Consider the following 21,768-nt stretch of genomic DNA (forward strand, 5'->3'; position numbering starts at 1 on the left):
CTAAATCGAGTGTCTTATTAACAAGGCATGTCTGTACACTTCATCATGAATGAAATCTTAGCATTTAAGGGTTAAAATTAAAATTACTGGAGTGTGAACAGGGTAATATTTTGTGAAGAGATTCAGGGAAAGCAGTTAGCTGGACTTGAGACCTGGAGGTGGTAAATACAATGCCTGCACTTTAAAGGAGGGGTCTGGGATACTGGCTGTTTGGAGTGACATCTAAGCTGTTGCATCTGGACACTTCTGCAAAGACAGTGATTGTGTGTGAATGATGGTGAAAGTGTTTCTTTTTTTGGGTCACCATGTCTCAGTGGGAGACAGCCAATGTGTCACTTGATTTTTTAGGTATTCACTAATTTGTGTATCAGCAATTACAAATCTAGCAATCAAACATCTAGCTCCATCAGTTACTCAGCACTAATTTCAGCTAGCATAATTTCAAATTTCCAGGGTTGCCACACCAACCTGCTCCTACTGTTTCGTGGCACTACTTGCTGCATAAGTCATTCAAATTTCTTTTTCTCCATTTATTGTTAAAACCTGCTTACTTTTAGCCCTAGCCATGGTTCCAACAAATAAAAGAAATGTTTCTCGTTGTGTAAAGCACATACACAGTGCACTGTCCATAAAAGATGGGGTGGCTTTGAAGCCACTGTCGGTCACCATGAGCTCAGTTTCGTGATGCTGGAGAAAATGCTTTATTATTATGCTAATATCAACACTGCGGCATATTTGCATGTCACAACTGATCTAATAGACATAAGAAAATGATATTAATAACAGTAAAAACACGTTAAATACTCCAGAATTAATAATATTTGGCATAATACCGAGCGGTTTGACAGATGTATGAAGAGGATATGGGATACAAGTATCATTCTCCTATCCCTGTCTTGAGGGCTTAGATTAGAGAAAACAGAGTGTAGCACATGGCTGTGATATACACTCATATTGCACCATAAAACTGAAACAAAAAATCTATTTCCTCTACATAGATTATCATACATAGCAGCATCACAAATCACTTAGTTTCAATATATCATGGAATTACCCAGATAACTGCAATCAAATCTCTGTCCCAGATTTTCGCTTGGCCTACTTCATGGGACTGAAAAATTACCTGGATGGGCTAAATTGGGATGTCCTGACTATGGGTCAGGTAGGGATCTTGGTTGCCAATATGAAGTTTTTCAAAGCATAGTTCTAGCTGCCCAGACAACTTTTGTTCCGAGTAGGGAAATCAGATCTAACAAGAATGATCCCAAATGGATGAACAATAGAATAAAACATCTCATTGGTCAAAAGAGAGGCAAATATAGGCATATTAAAAGAGGGGATGGGCAGTTAAGAAATCAATATATTCAATTAGAGAGAGAAATAAAGAAAGGAATAAGAAAAGCAAAAAGGAATTATGAGGCTAAGGTCACAAGGGATTCGAAGACTAACCCAAAAGGGTTCTTTCAGGTATACAGAAGTAAGATTAGGGACAAGATAGGCCCACTTAAGAGTAACTCTGGTCAGATCACTGATAGTGATAAGGATACGTGTGAAATTCTCAAAACCTACTTCCTCTCAGTTTTCACCCAGGAAAATACATGTAGTAGCAATATTCCTGAAATAATAGATTATGTAGAACAGGACGATAAACTATGCACAATTGCGGTAACCTGTGACATGGTCCTCAGGCAAATAGAGAAACTAAAACCTAATAAATCCCCAGGCCCTGATGAACTGTTTGCAAGGGAGTTAAAGGAATGTAAAGAGGAACTTAGCATACCTTTGGCTAATCTTTTTAACATATCGCTACAAACTGGCACAGTGCCTGACAAGTGGAAAATGGCAAATGTAATACAGTGGTCCCTCGTTTTTCATAATTAATCCATTCCTGGAGCCGTTACTATAAACGAAATTTACGATTTACGAATCAATTTTCCCCATAAGAAATAATGTAAATACAATTAATCTGTTCCTGACACCCAGAAGAATTAAAACAAAAAATTTTTTTACATGAAATATACATGTAGTACATAAACAATACAATGGGAAATGATTCAAATTCAATTCAAAGTTTATTCTCTATAAAGATTACAATGTTGAATTTACAGAATTTGGTTGTTGTGTGGTTTACATGTAGTTAAATAATGATTACAGAGTGTACCACTAGAACGCCTAGCATGGCTAGGCATTTCGGGCAGACTTAGTTTAATTCTTTATTTTAAAATATTACAAATTATGAGGTAAGTTGGTATTATGGCTAAGTGACTAAATACTAGTTTGTGAGTTTAGCAATGTGAATGCTTTTGTTTTGGCACAGTACATAGTTTCAGTATTGGAGTATCATAGGATTCATTATTTTAAGATTGAGATTAATATTTCTGTTTATGGTCAAATGGGTGAGTGAGTGTAAGTGTGAACCACCAGGTGGTATTCGTGTAGTTAGTTGATGGGGTTTATCAGGGAGATAAGATGTTTTCTAATGGTAGTTTTGAAGGTGATGAATGTGTCTGCAGTTCTAGAGTTCTCAGGTAGGGTGTTCCAGATTTTAGGGCCTTTGACATACATTGAATTTTTGTAAAGGTTTAGTCGGAGATGGGGAATGTCGTAGAGATGTTTGTGTCTGGTGTTATGCCTGTGGGTTCTGTCACAACTATCAAGAAAGCGTTTTAGGTCAAGGTTGATATTGGAGTTTAAGGTCCTGTAGATGTAGATTGCACAGTAGTAAGTGTGGATGTACTGAACAGGGAGTAAGTTTAGATCTATGAAGAGTGGGGGGGTGTGTTGCCAGGGATGGGATTTAGTGATTATTCTTACTGCAGCTTTTTGTTGGGTTATTATTGGCTTTAGGTGTGTTGCTGCAGTTGATCCCCAAGCACAAATAGCATAGGTGAGGTATGGATAAATAAGTGAGTGGTATAGTGTGAGAAGGGCATTTTGCGGCACGTAGTATCGTATCTTGGAGAGGATCCCAACTGTTTTGGATACTTTCTTGGTTATGTGTTGGATATGGGTGCTGAAATTCAGGTTGTTGTCAAGGTATAGGCCTAGGAATTTGCCCTCATTATGTCTGGTAATTAGAGTGTTGTCGATCTTAATGTTAATTTGTGCATCTCCTGCTCTGCTACCAAACATAATATAGTAGGTTTTGTCAGTGTTAAGCGTAAGTTTATTGGCTGTCATCCAAGTCGATATTTTGATCAGCTCCTCGTTAACAATGGTGTTGAGGGTGGCAAGATTAGGGTGAGAGATGACATAAGTCGTGTTGTCAGCAAAGAGAATGGGTTTCAGGTGTTGGGATACGTTTGGAAGATCATTGATGTATATGAGGAAGAGCAAGGGACCAAGGACACTTCCCTGCGAAACTCCAGTATCAAGTGGCCGTGTTGTTGATGCTGTGTCTTTAATGGTAACATACTGATACCTATTAGTAAGGTAAGATTTGAAATAAGCAAGCGCATGGCCTCTTATACCGTAATGGTCAAGTTTGTGGAGTAGGATGTCGTGGTCTACTGTGTCAAAAGCTTTTCTTAGGTCAATAAAAATTCCTAGTGGATATTCCTTATTTTCCAATGCTGTGTAAAGCAGATCTAGCATTTTTATGATTGCATCATTAGTGCTTTTATTTTTCCTAAATCCAAATTGGCAGGGGTTGAGTATGTTTTGTGCTGTTATAAATGAATATAGTCTCCTGTGCACAAGTTTCTCAAAGATTTTGGATAGCAATGGTAAGTTTGATATTGGCCTATAGTTGTTTAAGTCTGTAGGGTCACCACCTTTATCAATTGGTGTAACCCTTGCCATCTTGAGTAGTTTTGGGAAGGTGCTAGTTTCTAGTGACTTGTTAAAAAGTAATGAAATAGCATGCGAAAGGATATGGGCTGCTCGCTTGTACAGTAATGGTGGGACATTAGACAGATTCCCTGAGTTGTTTTTAAGTGACTTTATAATCTCGGTGACTTCCGAGGGCTCAGTTGGTGCAAGATAAAAGGAATTTGGGAAATTCCCATCTAGGTAGTCCCCGGCATGGGCATTAGTATGTGGGATTTTATTGGCGAGATTAGATCCTATGGTTGAGAAGAAGTCGTTTATCTTGTTAGCTGTGTCAGTGGGATGTAGTGGTGTTTCATTAGGTTTAGTTAGGACAATATTCTTGTTTTTTTTCAGTTTGTGGGTCCCTAGAATCTGAGAGTGTGTTTTCCAGGTCTTTTTTGTATCTCCTCTAGTGTCTGTGAATCTACTGTAGTATAGTTGTTTGGCTTTCTTTATTACTTTGGTGAGAACTGATGAATAATGTTTAAGAATATCTTTGTGTATTAAGCCCTGTCTATATTGCTTTTCATATTGGTGTTTCTTGTCAATGGATTTCAGAATGGTGCTGGTTAGCCATGGGCAACCAAGCCGTTTGTTTGTGATCTGTTTCGTTTTTATAGGACAATGTTTGTTGTATAGTCTAAGTAATTTGTTAAGAAAAATGTCTGTCCAGTCATCAATACCATTGGCCTTGGAGAATTCTGTAGGCCAGTCAACAATCTATAGGTCAGTTGTGAACTTCCTTATTGAGGCCTCGTCATGGAGTCTAAATGAGACTTTGTTGTATTCAAGTGGTGGTTTATTAATGTTTGTCAGGAGGAAGGTAGGGTAGTGGTCTGTAGTACTATCTGTGATTATCCCTGATTAAAGGGGGGCTAGTATATTGGTCCATATGTGGTCTATTATGGTTGCACTTGTCTCAGTGAGCCTGGTTGGTTTAGTTATTGTTGGTATGAGAAGTGTGTTGTTCATATTGTTGATGAAATCAGTTACAGGCTGATCATCTAGTAAGCCAAGGTTGATGTTGAAGTCTCCAGCTAAGAGAATGAAACATTAACAGCATAACACTTACCTTTATTGGAGATTCTTCTTAGTGTATGGGAAACTGGAGGAGGAGGAGGAGGAGAGAGTGGATTGTTTATAGTTTGGAAGGGGAACCCCCTTCCATCAACACCTCAGGTACCATTTGCTTTTCTGGGGTTGCTTCTCTTCTCTGTTTCTTAATGCTACTAGGACTACCTTGAGAGTCAATGGAGTCCTGTCTCGCAAAATAACTGTGGAGAGAGCTCTGTTTCTGGCGTCTCATTAACATTTCCCTAAAATGGCCCAAGACTTTGTCACTGTACATGTTGCCAACCTGGCTTGCAACAACCTTGTTAGGGTGATGTTTCTCCATAAAGCTTTCCATCTTACTGCACATAGTAAAAATCTCTTTAATTTCTGAAGAAGGCACCTTCTTCCATCTCTCTTCCTCCTCCTCTGCAGCAAGATTCTGAGCTGCAATGTGTTGCTCTTCCTGCTGAAGCTCTTGCAGCTCCTCAGTGGTGAGCTCTTCATTGTGGTCTTCCACCAATTCTTCTACATCCTCCAAACTCACATCCAACCCCACGGAACTCCCCAGTGCCACAATTGATTTAACAACAGACATAGGCTCATTAGGGTCAGTCCCAAATCCTTCAAAATCCCTCTTGTCGACACAATCTGGCCACAGTTTTCTCCAGGCAGAGTTCAAAGTCCTGGTAGTCACTCCCTCCCAAGCCATACCTATAAGGGTTATGCAATGGAGGATGCTGAAGTGTTCTCTCCAAAATTCCCTTAGGGTCAAGTGAGTGTCTGTGGTCACAGTCGAGCACCTGTGAAACATTGCTTTTGTGTAGAGTTTTTTAAAGTTTGCAATAACCTGCTGGTCCATGGGTTGGAGGAGATGAGTGGTATTCGGGGGCAAGAACTTTACTGTGATGAACCCAAACTCCTCGAAAATTAGGTCATCCTAGTTTGGAGGATGAGCAGGTGCATTGTCCATTACTAGCAGGCACTTGAGATCCAATTTCTTTTCCAGGAGATACTCCTTCACACTAGGGCCAAACACTTCATTGAACCACTCGATGAAAATTTCCCTCGTGACCCATGCCTTACTATTAGATATCCAAAACACACAATTTACTCTTCATAACATTGCTTTTCCTGAACACTCTGGGATTTTCAGAATGGTACACTAGTAATGGCTTCACTTTGAAATCCCCAGTAGCATTAGCACAGAACATTAGCGTCAGCCTGTCTTTCATAGGCTTGTGTCCTGGCATTGCCTTTTCTTCTTGTGTAATGAAGGTCCTCTTTGGCATTTTCTTCCAAAAGAGGCCTGTTTCGTCACAATTGAACACTTGTTCAGGCTTCAGTCCTTCAGCCTCTATGTACCAACACCGTCTTCAGCCTCCCTACCCGTAACAGGACATCATGGATGCACCCGCGTTCCAAACACTGGCATTTCATTGATTATGTCATCGTCAGGAAGAGGGACAGGCAGGATGTACGAGTCATGAAGGCCATGTGTGGCGCGGAATGCTGGACAGACCATCGCCTCATTGTCTTGAAACTCAAGTTCCGTGTCCAGCCCAGGAGACGCCCTCAGGGCACGAAACCACCAAAATGCCTGAACGTCGGCAAGCTGAAGGCCCACAACGTCAAGCAGTCCTTTGCAGAAATCCTGGAAACCTGCTTGGAGTCCGTCGTGCTGGACGCTCAAAACATCGAAGCAGCATGGATCGCACTCCGTGATACAGTGTACAGCACAGCCATGGAGTGTCTAGGACCCGTCACCAGGAAGCACAAGGACTGGTTCGACGAACACTGCACAGAAATCCAGCAGCTGCTTGAAGAGAAACTAAAGGCCTACATGGCCCACATCAATGACCCAAAGTCCACAGCGAAGCAAGATGCACTGAAAAATATACGCAGCAATACCCAGCGAAAAATGCATGAAATGCTAAGCAACAAAGCCTATGAGATTCAGGGCTTTGCAGACAGAAACGATATGAAGAACTTCTATGACGGCCTGAAAGAAATCTATGGCCCTACCACCTCTGGCACATCACCACTCCTCAGCGCAGATGGGTCAACGCTGCTCACAGACAAGGAGAAAATTCTAGAGAGATGGGCAGAACATTTTGACAGCGTGCTGAACCGTCCATCCACCATCAATGATGAAGCCATCGAACGTCTACCTCAGATTCCGACCAACGAGACGCTGAATGCCATCCCCACTTTGGAGGAGACTCAGCAAGCAATACGTCAACTGTCCAGTGGCAAAGCTCCTGGGTCTGATGCCATCCCAGCTGAAGTCTACAAAGAAGGCGGAATGGCACTGGTAGAGAAACTTCACCAACTCTTCCAGCTTGTATGGAAGTATGAGACAGTTCCTCAGGACTTTAAAGATGCTTCCATCGTGAATCTCTACAAACGAAAAGGAAACCGCCAGGCATGCGACAACCACCGTGGTATCTCCCTGCTCTCCATCGCAGGCAAAACCCTGGCTAGAGTTCTACTCAATCGGCTCAATGAACATCTAGAGCAAGGACTCCTACCTGAAAGCCAGTGTGGCTTCCGGAAAGATCGCGGGACTATCGACATGGTGTTCGCTGCTAGACAGCTACAGGAGAAATGTCAGGAACAGAATGCCGACTTGTACTCCACCTACATCGATTTGACCAAGGCCTTCGACACCGTTAGTAGAGAGGGCCTTTGGAGAATCATGGCAAAGTACGGCTGCCCAAAGACGTTTATCGCCATCATACGCCAACTTCATGATGGAATGCTGGCCAGAGTCCAAAACAACGGAGAGACGTCTAAACCATTCCCAGTCTAAAATGGATTGAAACAAGGCTGCGTGCTTGCTCCCACCCTGTTCAGCCTGATGTTCTCGGCCATGCTTACAGACGCATTCAGGGACACAGACGCAGGAATCGGCATCAGGTACCATACAGATGGGTCTTTCTTCAACCTCAGGAGGCTTCAAGCAAAAACCAAGGCTGCAACTGACACCATCAATGACCTGCTATTTGCTGATGACTGTGCCCTCAATGCTGCTTCAGAAGCCGCCATGCAGCACAGTGTTGACAAGTTCTCTGATGCCTGCAACAACTTCGGGCTGACAATCAGTACAACGAAGACTGAAGTGATGCATCACCCTGCTCCAGGAAAGACGTATGTTGAGCCAAACATCACCATCAACGGGCAGCGACTGAATGCCGTAGACAAATTCACCTACCTCGGCAGTACCCTTTCCAGAAACATTGTCATCGATGATGAGGTGAATGCCAGACTTGCCAAAGCCAGTGCCACCTTCGGCAGGCTCCACAAGAATGTATGGAACCGAAGAGGCATCACCACAAGCACCAAGATCAAGGTGTACAGAGCCATAGTCCTCACCATACTTCTCTATGGCTGCAAAACCTGGACTGTCTACAAACGTCACGCCAGAAAGTTGAACCACTTTCACACGACACGGCTCAGAAAAATTCTTGGCATCAAATGGCAAGATAAGATCCCAGACACAGAAGTGCTGACTACAGCTGGCCTGCCTAGCATCTACACCATCCTAATGCAGACACAGCTTCGCTGGGCAGGTCACGTTGCTCGCATGCCAGACCACCGGCTGCCAAAGAAACTCTTATTTGGCGAACTGCAGCATGGAAAGCGCTCTCAAGGAGGCCAAAAGAAGCGCTATAAAGACACCCTTAAGACTGCTCTGAAAGCTTTCAACATCAACCACACCATGTGGGAGCTGATAACTCAGGACAGGAATGACTGGCGAGCAGTTGTCCAGAAAGGGGCAACATCCTGCGAGGCAAGCAGAATCTCACTAGCTGAGCAGCGCAGGCAGGCGAGGAAGACCAGAGCCATCAGACCCCTCGATGCCGCCACCTTTCCCTGTCCACACTGCCAGAGAACGTTTCGTGTGCGGATTGGCCTAACAAGTCATCTGCGTACCCACCAACTTCGACCCCAGGATGACTAGATGGTCCTTGTCGAATCGACGGACAAACATGATGATGATGACTCCTGGAATTCATGCACATATTTTTCAGCCACCTTGTGGTCTGAACTGGCAGCCTCACCATGCCTTACCACACTGTGTATGCCAGTACGGTTCTTAAATCTCTCAAACCAGCCTTTGCTGGCCTTAAATTCACTCACATCACCACTATTTGCAGGCAATTCCTTTACCAAATCTTCAGGCAACTGCCTAGCCTTTTCATAAATACAGTGGACCCCCGGTTAACGATATTTTTTCACTCCAGAAGTATGTTCAGGTGCCAGTACTGACCGAATTTGTTCCCATAAGAAATATTGTGAAGTAGATTAATCCATTTTAGACCCCCAAACATACACGTACACACGCACTTACATAAATACACTTACATAATTGGTCGCATTCGGAGGTAATCGTTATGCGGGGGTCCACTGTACTGTAATCGAAGTCATAAGAGTATCTCCTGCTAATTGTTTCTCATTTATCCACACCAATAATAACTTCTCAACCTCTTCCAGTTCTGGTGATCTCATTTTTGTCAGCATAGTTACTCCCTTTGCAACAACAGCGTCCTTTATTTCCCTTTTCTCGGCCACTATGGAATACAAGGTTGTGTAGGGTTTCTTATACATCCTGGACAGTTCGGCCACACTTGTACCACTTTCATATTGTTCAATGATGGCTTTCTTAAATTCGATCGTATTTCTCACCTTCTTTACCACAGGCTTGGCACTAGGAGCTTTCTTTGGAGCCATGGTAGCTTATTTAGTACTTGCAAGCACTAAAATAAATGGAACATTATGAAATATTTCGCTGGAGCACGTGAGGGGACCTTCGCTCACTGGTAAACAATGCCAGACTGGTTGCCGCCCCGGGTCACGCCGTGGGTACGCATCCCGGACGAACTACGACTCACGAGTCAACCTATGAAGTGCGAGTCCATGTTTATACAAAAATACCCCTATGATTGGCGAAATATACGATTGCTGGGAACTACGAAAAGCAGGGGACCACTGTACCTATTTACAAGGCACGTGACAGGTCCTTGGCTTCGAACTACAGACCAATAAGCCTTACCTAAAGAGTGGGAAAATTTATGGAATCAATAACTGCCGAAGCAATTTGTAGCCATCTTGATAGGCACAGATTGATTAATGAATCTCAACACGGTTTTACAAAGGAGCATTCCTGTCTTACGAATTTACTAACTTTTTTCACTAAGGTGTTTGAGGAGGTAGATCATGGTAATGAATATGATATTGTGTATATGGTCTTCAGTAAGGCTTTCGATACAGTTCCACATCAGAGGCAATTGAGGAAACTTAAGGCACACGGAACAGAAGGAAATTTTTTTTCCTGGGTAGAGGCATGGCTGACAAATAGGCAGCAGAGTTTGTATAAATGGGGAGGAATCAGAATGGGGGCACGTCAGAAGCGGTGTTCCACACGGGTCAGTGTTGGGCCCATTGTTGTTCACAATTTACATAAATGACATGGATGAGGGAATAAATAGCGACATAAGCAAATTTGCTGATGACACCAAAATAGGCCATCCAGTTCATTCTGATGAGGAGACTAGAGCACTCCAGGATGATTTGAATAGACTGATGCATTGGTCGGAGAAATGGCAGATGCAGTTTAATATAGACAAATGCAAAGTTCTAAATGTTGGACAGGAAAATAACCATGCCACATATAAACTAAATAATGTAGATTTGAATATTACTGATTGCGAAAAGCATTTAGGAGTTCTGGTTAGCAGTAATCTAAAACCAAGACAACAGTGCATTAGTGTTCACAATAAAGCTAACAGAATTCTTGGCTTCATATCTATAAGTATAAATAATAGAAGTTCTCAGGTTGTTCTTCAACTCTATATATCCTTGGTTAGGCCTCATTTAGACTATGCTGCTCAGTTCTGGTCACCGTATTACAGAATGGATATAAATGCTCCGGAAAACGTATAGAGGAGGATGACAAAGATGATCCCATGTATCAGAAATCTTCCTTATGAGGATAGACTGAGGGGCCTGAATCTGCACTCTCTCGAAAGGCGTAGAATTAGGGGGGATATGATCAAGGTGTATAAATGGAAAACACGAATAAATAAAGGGGATGTAAATAGCGTGCTGAAAATTTCCAGCCAAGAAAGGACTCGCAGCAATGGTTTCAAGATGGAAAAATTCAGATTCACGAAGGATATAGGAAAGCACTGGTTTGGTAAAAGAGTTGTGGATGAGTGGAACAAACTCCTGTGTATAGTTATTGAGGCTAAAACATTGTGTAGTTTTAAAAATAGGTTAGATAAATACACGAGTGGGTGTTGGTGGGTGTGAGTTGAACCTGACTAGCTTGTGCTGCTGGGTCTGGTGCCATGCTCCTTCCTTGAGTGGAGGTGACCAGACTGGGTGGGTCACTGGGTTAATCCAGGGGGAGGGGGGGGGAGGAATGGACCTGCTCTGCACGGGTCAGTAGGCCTGCTGCAGTGTTCCTTCTTTCTTATGTTCTTATTTGTGTAGAGAACCTAGGATAACCCAAAAAAGTTAGACAAAGTGGCTTATATCTAGTACCTAGCTTGGGCTTGCCATATAGTATGATTTTTGGTAAATACAGTGGACCCCCGCATACCGTTGGCCTTACATAACGTTAAATCCGCATACCGATACATTTTATCGCTAAGATTTTGCCTCGCATACCGCTAAAAAACCCACTCAATGCTGTTCGTCTGAGACACGTCTATGTGAGGCCTGAGCCAGCCTCACATGTTCCGCCGGTGGCATTGTTTACAAGCCAGCCTCCGCGGTAACATCCAAGCATACAATCGTAACATTTCGTATTATTACAGTGTTTTTGGTGATTTTATCTGCAAAATAAGTGACCATGGGCCCCAAGAAAGCTTCTAGTGCCAACCCTGTGGTAAAAAGGGTGAGAAATATTATCGAAATACTGTGGTACCATGGTCAACTGCTGATGCTGCTGCTGCTGCTGCTGCTGCTGCTGTAGCACTGTCAGCTGCTGCTGCTGCTGTAGCACCATCAGCTGCTGCTGCTGCTGTACCACCGTCAGTTGCTGCTGCTGCTGTACCACCGTCAGCTGCTGCTGCTGCTGTTGTAGTACCATCTGCTGCTGCTGTAGTACCGTCTGCTGCTGCTGTAGCATCGTCTGCTGCTGCTGTAGCATTGTCTGCTGCTGCTGTAGCACTGTCAGATGCTGCTGCTGCTGTAGCACTGTCAGCTGCTGCTGCTGCTGTAGCACCATCAGCTGCTGCTGCTGCTGTACCACCGTCAGCTGCTGCTGCTGCTGTACCACCATCAGCTGCTGCTGCTGCTGTTGTAGTACCATCTGCTGCTGCTGTAGCATTGTCTGCTGCTGCTGTAGCATTGTCTGCTGCTGCTGTAGCACTGTCAGCTGCTGGTGCTGCTGTACCACCGTCAGCTGCTGCTGCTGCTGTACCACCGTCAGCTGCTGCTGCTGTAGTACCGTCTGCTGCTGCTGCTGCTGTAGTACCGTCTGCTGGTGCTGCTGCTGCTGTAGTACCGTCTGCTGCTGCTGTAGCATCGTCTGCTGCTGCTGTAGCACTGTCAGCTGCTGCTGCTGCTGCTGTAGCACTGTCAGCTGCTGCTGCTGCTGCTGCTGTAGCACTGTCAGCTGCTGCTGCTGCTGCTGCTGTAGCACCGTTGTTGGTGTGGCTTATTGAGAATACCAAGAAACAATTAACCCCAGAGGGTTAGCCACCCAGGATAACCCAAAAAAGTGTGCCATCGAAGACTGTCTAACTTATTTCCATTGGGGTCCTTAATCTTGTCTCCCAGGATGCAACCCACACCAGTCGACTAACACCCAGGTGAACAGGGAAAAATGCCTGGAACTAGTGCTCATATTGGTGAATTTAAAGCCAGCAAAGGTTGGTTTGAGAGATTTAAGAATCGCTGTTGCTGGATCAGTCAGCTGTTGCTAGATCAGTCAGCTGTTGCTGGATCAGTCAGCTGATGCTGGACCAGTCAGCTGTTGCTGGACCAGTCAGCTGTTGCTGGATCAGTCAGCTGTTGCTGGATCAGTCAGCTGTTGCTGGACCAGTCAGCTGTTGCTGGATCAGTCAGCTGCTGCTGCACCACAGTCAGCTGCTGTTGCACCATCAGCTGTTTCTGAACATGACTCGTCCCGAACCTGTCCGTCCAGCCTGAGCGCCTGCCTTGCTGTCATTGTTTACAAGCCAGGGTGGCCAGTTGCATGCATACATTCGATACATTTTGTATTATTCCATTATTTATAGTGCTTGTAACTGCTAAATAAGCCACCATGGGCCCAAAGAAAGCTTCTAGTGCCAACCCTGTGGTAAAAAGGGTGATAAATACTATCGTACCACAGTCAGCTGCTGCTGCACCACGGTCAGCTGAGAAATTGGACCAGTCAGCTGTTGCTGCACCACAGCTGCTGCTGCACCATGGTCAGCTGTAGCTGCACCCAGCTGCTGCTGCACCATGGTCAGCTGCACAACAGCTGTTGTTGTTGCTGCACCACCATCAGCTGTATTACTCGAAGATGTGGAGAGAGTGTTGTTGGTGTGGCTTAACGTGAAACAATTACCGAGAAACAATTAACCCCGGAGGGTTAGCCACCCATGATAACCCAAGAAAGTCAGTGCATCATCGAGGACTCTCTCACTTATTTCCATTGGGGTCCTTAATCTTGTCTCCCAGGATGCAACCCACACCAGTTGACTAACACACAGATGAACAGGGAAAAATGCCTGGAACTAGTGCTCATATTGGTGAATTTAAAGCCAGCAAAGGTTGGTTTAAGAGATTTAAGAATCGTAGTGACATACACAGTGTGATAAGGCCTGTTCTGGAAGAAAATGCCAAACAGGACCTACAGTACTCAGGAGGAAAAGGCACTCCCAGGACACACTGTCTCATCAGTCATTGCTGCATCTTCAATAAAGGTAAGTGTCATTTATTCTTCATTTAGTAGAGTAGTACATGCACAATATATACTGTGCATGTACTACTCTACTATTGTGCATGTATCCTTCTCTTTGTGTGTAGGAAAATGTATATTTCATGTGGTAAATTTTTTTTTTTCATACTTTTGGGTGTCTTGCACGGATTAATTTGATTTCCATTATTTCTTATGGGGAAAATTCATTCGCATAACGATAATTTCGCATAACAATGAGCTCTCATGAACGGATTAATATCGTTATGCGGGGGTCCACTGTATTCGACTCCTAGCTAGGGTAGAAACACTGGGTGTGTTTCTTTACACCTGTTGTCTATGTTCACCCATCAGTAAATGGGTACCCGGGTGTTAGTAAACTGGTGTGGGTCTTATCCTGGGACACTGACCAAATTTGCCTGAAATGCTTAGCATAACAAGGAGCTTTCTATAGAGTAGTATGTCACTGATGTCAGCTAGGCCTGTATACCATGTACATGTACTTGTAGTAAACAATTATTCTTATTATTATTATATTTTCTCTCAGTTGTTTGTTGGGCTATCTTATTGAAACTTGGACAATGTATAATGGAAAGATGCTTCTTAACGTGCACCAAAAGTGAAAGAAATCGGACCATAAATAAAGGAGTTCACTTCTAAGCCATTAGCCGCCCCTTAGTGGTATACGTGTATTTTCGTGTGGTTTTTATGGCTGTATTCTCATTTTTTTTTGTCTCATTTGATAGAATGGAAGATATAATACAGAAACAGATATAATTCTGATTGCTTGCACAACAAAAAGTACCTTGAAATTGAGCTCAAAGTAGCAGAAATCTTCGATTGTCTGGCGATGTTCAAGAGTAAACAAATGACATCACCATCTAAAACGTGTCCGCCGGCCAGTCCAAATTTCAACATGCAGTCAAGAATGGGTTGACATTATTTATACAATTATTACAATAATGCAGTAGTCTTCATAACAGTGAATCTTCTATTTTTTGTGTGAATAAAAATTCCAAATGGTAAGCAAGAGTAATATAAGAAGGGCCTGGAGCTGTGACTAATGAACAGAGAAAAATGTTATTTTAGTGCCAGAAATGTCTTTCTTGTTTATTCTGGGCTCTATTTTCAAATTGGCATCTGTTGAAATTTGTGTGAAATTGGCCAAATTGCCAATTTCTGACCACTTTATTGGGTAGTTGAAATAGGTTAATGGGCAGTTTCTTGTACTCAGTCGACAGAATAGAAGTAAGTAAATAAGTAAGTTTATTCAGGTATACTCAAATACAGTTACATAGATTTACATACATAGCAGTGTATGTATAGAGAACCTAGGATAACCCAAAAAAAGTCGAAGTGACTTATTTCCAGTACCTGGCTTGGGCTTGCCTTATGATTTTTGGTAAATATTTTTTTTTCTCAGTTGTTTGTTAGGCTATCTTATTGAAACTTGGACAGTGTATGATAGAAAGATGCGTCTTAATGCACACCAAAAATTAAAAAAAACTCAGACGATAAATAAGGGAGTTCACTTCTCAGCTATTAGCTGCCTCTTTGCAGTATATTTCTGTATGGTTTTTATGGTTGTATTCTCGATTTTTTTGTCTCATTTGATAAAATGGAAGATATATATATATTACAGAAATAGATATGATTTTGATTGGTTTCACTGTGAAAAGTACCTTGAAATTGAGCTCAAAGTAGTGGAAATGTTCGATTTTTGCCGATTTTCAATGAACTTTCTTGTGTAAGTCAAGTTGGTTAATTTTATTAAGTGTATGCTAACCTAACCACTCTGTAATCCAGCAAACTCAATAATCTGGCACATTACAGGTCCCACTGATGCCGGATTTGTGATGGCAGACCTGTACAACTTCTATCCTGGTGTTGAGAGCAGTTATTTGTATGTTTAACAACAGCTGTCTGCACAGCACTGAAACCAATAAATATCATCTCTATTTCAGTAGTATATGTTCCATCCTATTAAATGATACCAAGAAAAGCCTTCTGCTTGAACAGTCTGACTCAAACACTCGAATGTCAATCTGTTATGAAGACCTTGACTGAAAGGGAAGAATGGATATGGGATAATATGTGATAGTGCCAAGCAATGCCATAAGCCTTTTTCAAGTTGAAAAAGACTGCCACTACAAACTGAGCCTGGGTGAGGGCACTGAGAATGTATGCATTAAGCTGGAGACGAGGACCAATAATGGAATGGCCCATTCTGTATCTAAACTCATGTAGCTACATTAGCTGTGGGTTTCCAACTACCACACTAGTCTACTGTTAACCATGTTCTCACAGTTTGCAAAGAGAATCAGTAAGAACTATGAGACTATAGTGGGAGAGATCATGAACCTACATACTTGCCTGTCAGAAAGGAAGGTCTACAGCAGACTTTTGCTGCAGAAATAACACTCCTGTAGACCAAACAATTGTAGAGGAATAAAATATAATAGATCTGCTGCCAAAGAGTACAGATGCTGAGGCATGTGAACACACATAACTGGGCTCAGCTGCCATATTCCGACACTTTAAAAAAAAAAAAAAAAATAAAAGGCATTTCTGAGGGACCCAAGAATCTAATTTTATTTTTCTCCATATGTTCTTCAATTTATGGAACATTTTTTTTCATAAGACACTGCTTTCAGCAATGTAACTTACTACCATCTTATTCAAAGGTCTACTGTACAGTATAATGAAATGTTGCATTTATAAATAATAAAGAACATATCTGCAATTAAATTTCTGTTCTTAAATACAATGTTCATTTCTATCTACTTGTTGATTTCTACATAACTAATCATATCGTCTTAAACTAGAAAAAGCTGTTTACTGCAAACACCCGCACAGAGTTAAATGAGTACACACACACACATACACTCACCTCCTCTGACCAATTTCTGAAGCCCACACATACAATCCACTCCCTCCTTCACAAAAATACATTAACTATGATCAAAATGCTGTAGTTTGCAAAACTTACCGAAACCTTGGGTGGATTAAATTCTGTGTGATATATCCTTCCAGATGGGAGGTGAGTCCAGCGGCCTTTGATACGATCTATTATGACCTCATGCGGCACCTCAAGGCTCAGTACCAAGTCAAGCTAGAGAGACAAGCATCTCAACATAGGTATTGCAGAAGGTGATGCACAACTAAGGTAATCTAGCAAGTCAAGAGCAGGCAAACAAATAAGGATATAAGGTAATAAAGTGCCCCAACTAATACATCATAATGTAAATGGTGCATTAATAACAAATATAGAAAAGCAGGATCATTTACTTACATTTATTACATGTGAATATGCCATTTATAGATTAAATCTATATTTTGCAATACAAGCAGCTGAAGGATTTCTTTACAGTATAAACAAATCTTGAAATACGTGAAAACATATAAAGAACAATTTCATATGAAATAAGGATACACGTACTTCTAAAAAATATTTTCTTCAATACATATTTTTCAACTTCATGTTAGTTTGTAAACCTTAAATATTCTTTAAATGCTGGACTGTGCATGTACACAAAATTTCATCACTGCTTTCTGAAAAAGACCTATTAACCCTTAAACTATCCAAATGTAGATCTACATTAGTAGCGCTAAAGCTCCAAACGTAGATAGTCGTTTTATTTTTCCTGCCTCCAAATTTGGCATGATTGGCCTGAGATACCTGGTCAGTATAGAATGGGTCTTAACACTCAGTGTGCACAGTATTAAAAAATGTGGGACCATTAACCCTTTGAGGGTTTTCGTCGTACTAGTACGTCTTACGCGTAGGGTTTTTTGACGTACTAGTACGCATAAATTCTAGCGGCCTCAAATCTAGTGGGAGAAAGCTGGTAGGCCTTCATATGAAAGAATGGGTCTATGTGGTCAGTGTGCACAGTCTAAAAAAAATCCTGCAGCACACAGTGCATAATGAGAAAAAAAAAACTTTGACCATTTTTTTGGAATAAATCAGCGACTTTGCAGGGTATTTTCGTATGGTATTTATTGCTGTATTCTAGTTTTCTTGGTCTCATTTTATAGAATGGAAGACATATTACAGAAATTGAGATGATTTTGGCTGGTTTTACAATGAAAGGTGCCTTGAAATTGAGCTCAAAGTAGCAGAAATGTTCGATTTTTACCAAACTTCAAAAGTAAACAAATCTTGCCAAGCGTGCAATACACGTCAACTGGTGAGTCTAATATTCTTTCACAAGTGCACCAATAATATTTATACCATTTTTTACACTAATGCAGTAGTCTGCATAACAGTAAATCTTATATTTTTTGTGAGAATAAAAATTCAAAGTGGAAAGCAAAAGAATATAAAAGGGGCCTTGAGACGTGACTAATGACTAGAGGAAATGTCATTTTAGTGCCAGGAATGTCTTTCTTGTTTATTCTGGACCCTATTCGGAAATTGGCATCTTTTGAAATTTGTGTGAAATTGGCAAAATTGCTAAATTCTGACCACTGTACTGGATAGTTGAATTTCATAAATGGGTGGTTTCTTGCACCCATTCGATAGAAAAAAATGGAGTTCTAGCGAAATATTCATGTTTTTTGTCGACTAGTACAGCGAAATTGGCCGAAAATGGGGCTCAAAGTGGGCAAAATCGCCGATGCGTAAACATCGCCGAGACCGCTAACTTTGCGAGAGCATAATTCCGTAAGTTTTCTATCAAATTTCAAACTTTTGGTGTCTTTATGATCGGGAAAAGATTCTCTATCTTTTCATAAGAGAAAATAATTTTTTTTTTTAAATTTGGCCGACCCTGAGAATGAGTTTCGGAGAGGGCCTGTCGACCATCAAAGGGTTAAGTACCTTGTGGGAGCACCAGTCCAATTGAGCACCAGCTAGAGTAAATAGCATGGCAAACACCAGGGATTCACTGATATCATGTCCTATTAACCCTTTCAGGGTCCAATGCCAAAATCTGAAGGGGTGCCCCAGTGTCCAAGAAATTTTGAAAAAAAAAAAAAAAAAAAAAAAAAAACTTACGGAATTAAAGATAATATTTTTGCGAAGGTAATAAAACAAAACAAAACAAAAATTTCTGATCAGTACTTACCGAGATACAGCAGCAGGAAGTTGACCCAATATGACCGGGTGGCAGCAACATCTGGAGTTTACCTGGAGAGAGTTCCGGGGGTCAACGCCCCCGCGGCCCGGTCTGTGACCAGGCCTCCTGGTGGATCAGAGCCTGATCAACCAGGCTGTTGCTGCTGGCTGCACGCAAACCAACGTACGAGCCACAGCCCGGCTGATCCGGAACTGACTTTAGGTGCTTGTCCAGTGCCAGCTTGAAGACTGCCAGGGGTCTGTTGGTAATCCCCCTTATGTGTGCTGGGAGGCAGTTGAACAGTCTCGGGCCCCTGACACTTATTGTATGGTCTCTTAACGTGCTAGTGACACCCCTGCTTTTCATTGGGGGATGGTGCATCGTCTGCCAAGTCTTTTGCTTTCGTAGTGAGTGATTTTCGTGTGCAAGTTCGGTACTAGTCCCTCTAGGATTTTCCAGGTGTATATAATCATGTATCTCTCCCTCCTGCGTTCCAGGGAATACAGGTTTAGGAACCTCAAGCGCTCCCAATAATTGAGGTGTTTTATCTCCGTTATGCGCGCCGTGAAAGTTCTCTGTACATTTTCTAGGTCGGCAATTTCACCTGCCTTGAAAGGAGCTGTTAGTGTGCAGCAATATTCCAGCCTAGATAGAACAAGTGACCTGAAGAGTGTCATCATGGGCTTGGCCTCCCTAGTTTTGAAGGTTCTCATTATCCATCCTGTCATTTTTCTAGCAGATGCGATTGATACAATGTTATGGTCCTTGAAGGTGAGATCCTCCGACATGATCACTCCCAGGTCTTTGACGTTGGTGTTTCGCTCTATTTTGTGGCCAGAATTTGTTTTGTACTCTGATGAAGATTTAATTTCCTCATGTTTACCATATCTGAGTAATTGAAATTTCTCATCGTTGAACTTCATATTGTTTTCTGCAGCCCACTGAAAGATTTGGTTGATGTCCGCCTGGAGCTTTGCAGTGTCTGCAATGGAAGACACTGTCATGCAGATTCGGGTGTCATCTGCAAAGGAAGACACGGTGCTGTGGCTGACATCCTTGTCTATGTCGGATATGAGGATGAGGAACAAGATGGGAGCGAGTACTGTGCCTTGTGGAACAGAGCTTTTCACCGTAGCTGCCTCGGACTTTACTCTGTTGACGACTACTCTCTGTGTTCTGTTAGTGAGGAAATTATAGATCCATCGACCGACTTTTCCTGTTATTCCTTTAGCACGCATTTTGTGCGCTATTACGCCATGGTCACACTTGTCGAAGGCTTTTGCAAAGTCTGTATATATTACATCTGCATTCTTTTTGTCTTCTAGTGCATTTAGGACCTTGTCGTAGTGATCCAATAGTTGAGACAGACAAGAGCGACCTGTTCTAAACCCATGTTGCCCTGGGTTGTGTAACTGATGGGTTTCTAGATGGGTGGTGATCTTGCTTCTTAGGACCCTTTCAAAGATTTTTATGATATGGGATGTTAGTGCTATTGGTCTGTAGTTCTTTGCTGTTGCTTTACTGCCCCCTTTGTGGAGTGGGGCTATGTCTGTTGTTTTTAGTAACTGTGGGACGACCCCCGTGTCCATGCTCCCTCTCCATAGGATGGAAAAGGCTCGTGATAGGGGCTTCTTGCAGTTCTTGATGAACACAGAGTTCCATGAGTCTGGCCCTGGGGCAGAGTGCATGGGCATGTCATTTATCGCCTGTTCGAAGTCATTTGGCGTCAGGATAACATCGGATAGGCTTGTGTTCATCAAATTTTGTGGCTCTCTCATAAAAAATTCATTTTGATCTTCAACTCTCAGTCTGGTTAGCGGCTTGCTAAAAACTGAGTCATATTGGGACTTGAGTAGTTCACTCATTTCCTTGCTGTCATCCGTGTAGGACCCATCTTGTTTAAGTAGGGGCCCAATACTGGACGTTGTTCTCGATTTTGATTTGGCATAGGAGAAGAAATACTTTGGGTTTCTTTCGATTTCATTTATGGCTTTTAGTTCTTCCCGCGATTCCTGACTCCTAAAGGATTCTTTTAGCTTAAGTTCGATGCTTGCTATTTCTCTGACCAGTGTCTCCCTACGCATTTCAGATATATTGACCTCTTTTAGCCGCTCTGTTATTCTTTTCCGTCGCCTGTAGAGGGAGCGCCTGTCTCTTTCTGTTTTACATCTACTCCTCCTTTTTCTTAGAGGAATAAGCCTTGTGCATACATCGAGTGCCACCGAGTTAATCTGTTCTAGGCATAAGTTGGGGTCTGTGTTGCTTAGTATATCTTCCCAGCTTATATCGGTTAGGACTTGGTTTACTTGGTCCCACTTTATGTTTTTGTTATTGAAGTTGAATTTGGTGAATGCTCCCTCGTGACTAATCTCATTATGTCGGTCTGGGGCTCCGCGCATACATGACTGAACCTCAATTATGTTGTGATCTGAGTATATTGTTTTTGATATGGTAACATTTCTTATCAGATCATCATTGTTAGTGAAGATGAGGTCTAGTGTATTCTCCAGTCTAGTAGGCTCTATTATTTGCTGGTTTAAATTGAATTTTGTGCAGAGATTTAAAAGCTCGCGTGAGTGAGTTTTCATCAGAGCTGCCTCCTGGTGTTATTACTGCAACAATATTATTTGCTATATTCCTCCATTTTAGGTGCATTAAGTTGAAATCCCCCAGGAGCAAGATGTTTGGTGCAGGAGCTGGAAGGTTTTCCAGACAGTGGTCAATTTTTAACAGCTGTTCCTGGAATTGCTGGGATGTTGCATCCGGAGGCTTGTAGACTACCACAATGACTAGGTTTTGGTTCTCGACCTTTACTGCTAAAACTTCCACTACATCATTTGAGGCATTTAGCAGTTCTGTGCAAACAAGTGACTCTGCAATGTACAGGCCAACCCCCCCCTTTTGCCTGTTCACTCTGTCACATCTGTATAG

The 21,768-nt window shown here is 42.3% G+C and overlaps 1 protein-coding gene across 1 annotated transcript in view; it reads right to left on the reverse strand.

Annotated features, from left to right (window-relative positions):
* Window positions 1-16,885, reverse strand: part of LOC138851607 (GTP:AMP phosphotransferase AK3, mitochondrial-like) — a 35,014-nt gene extending 18,129 nt beyond the window's left edge. Inside the window, exon 1 of the mRNA XM_070080897.1 lies at window positions 16,767-16,885. The gene's annotated coding sequence lies outside the window, so the exon portion shown is untranslated. The remainder of the gene's footprint in view (window positions 1-16,766) is intronic.
* Between the last annotated feature and the right edge of the window lie 4,883 nt (window positions 16,886-21,768).

Source organism: Cherax quadricarinatus, unplaced genomic scaffold, assembly GCF_038502225.1.
Source record: "Cherax quadricarinatus isolate ZL_2023a unplaced genomic scaffold, ASM3850222v1 Contig1205, whole genome shotgun sequence".
Taxonomy (NCBI): domain Eukaryota; kingdom Metazoa; phylum Arthropoda; class Malacostraca; order Decapoda; family Parastacidae; genus Cherax; species Cherax quadricarinatus.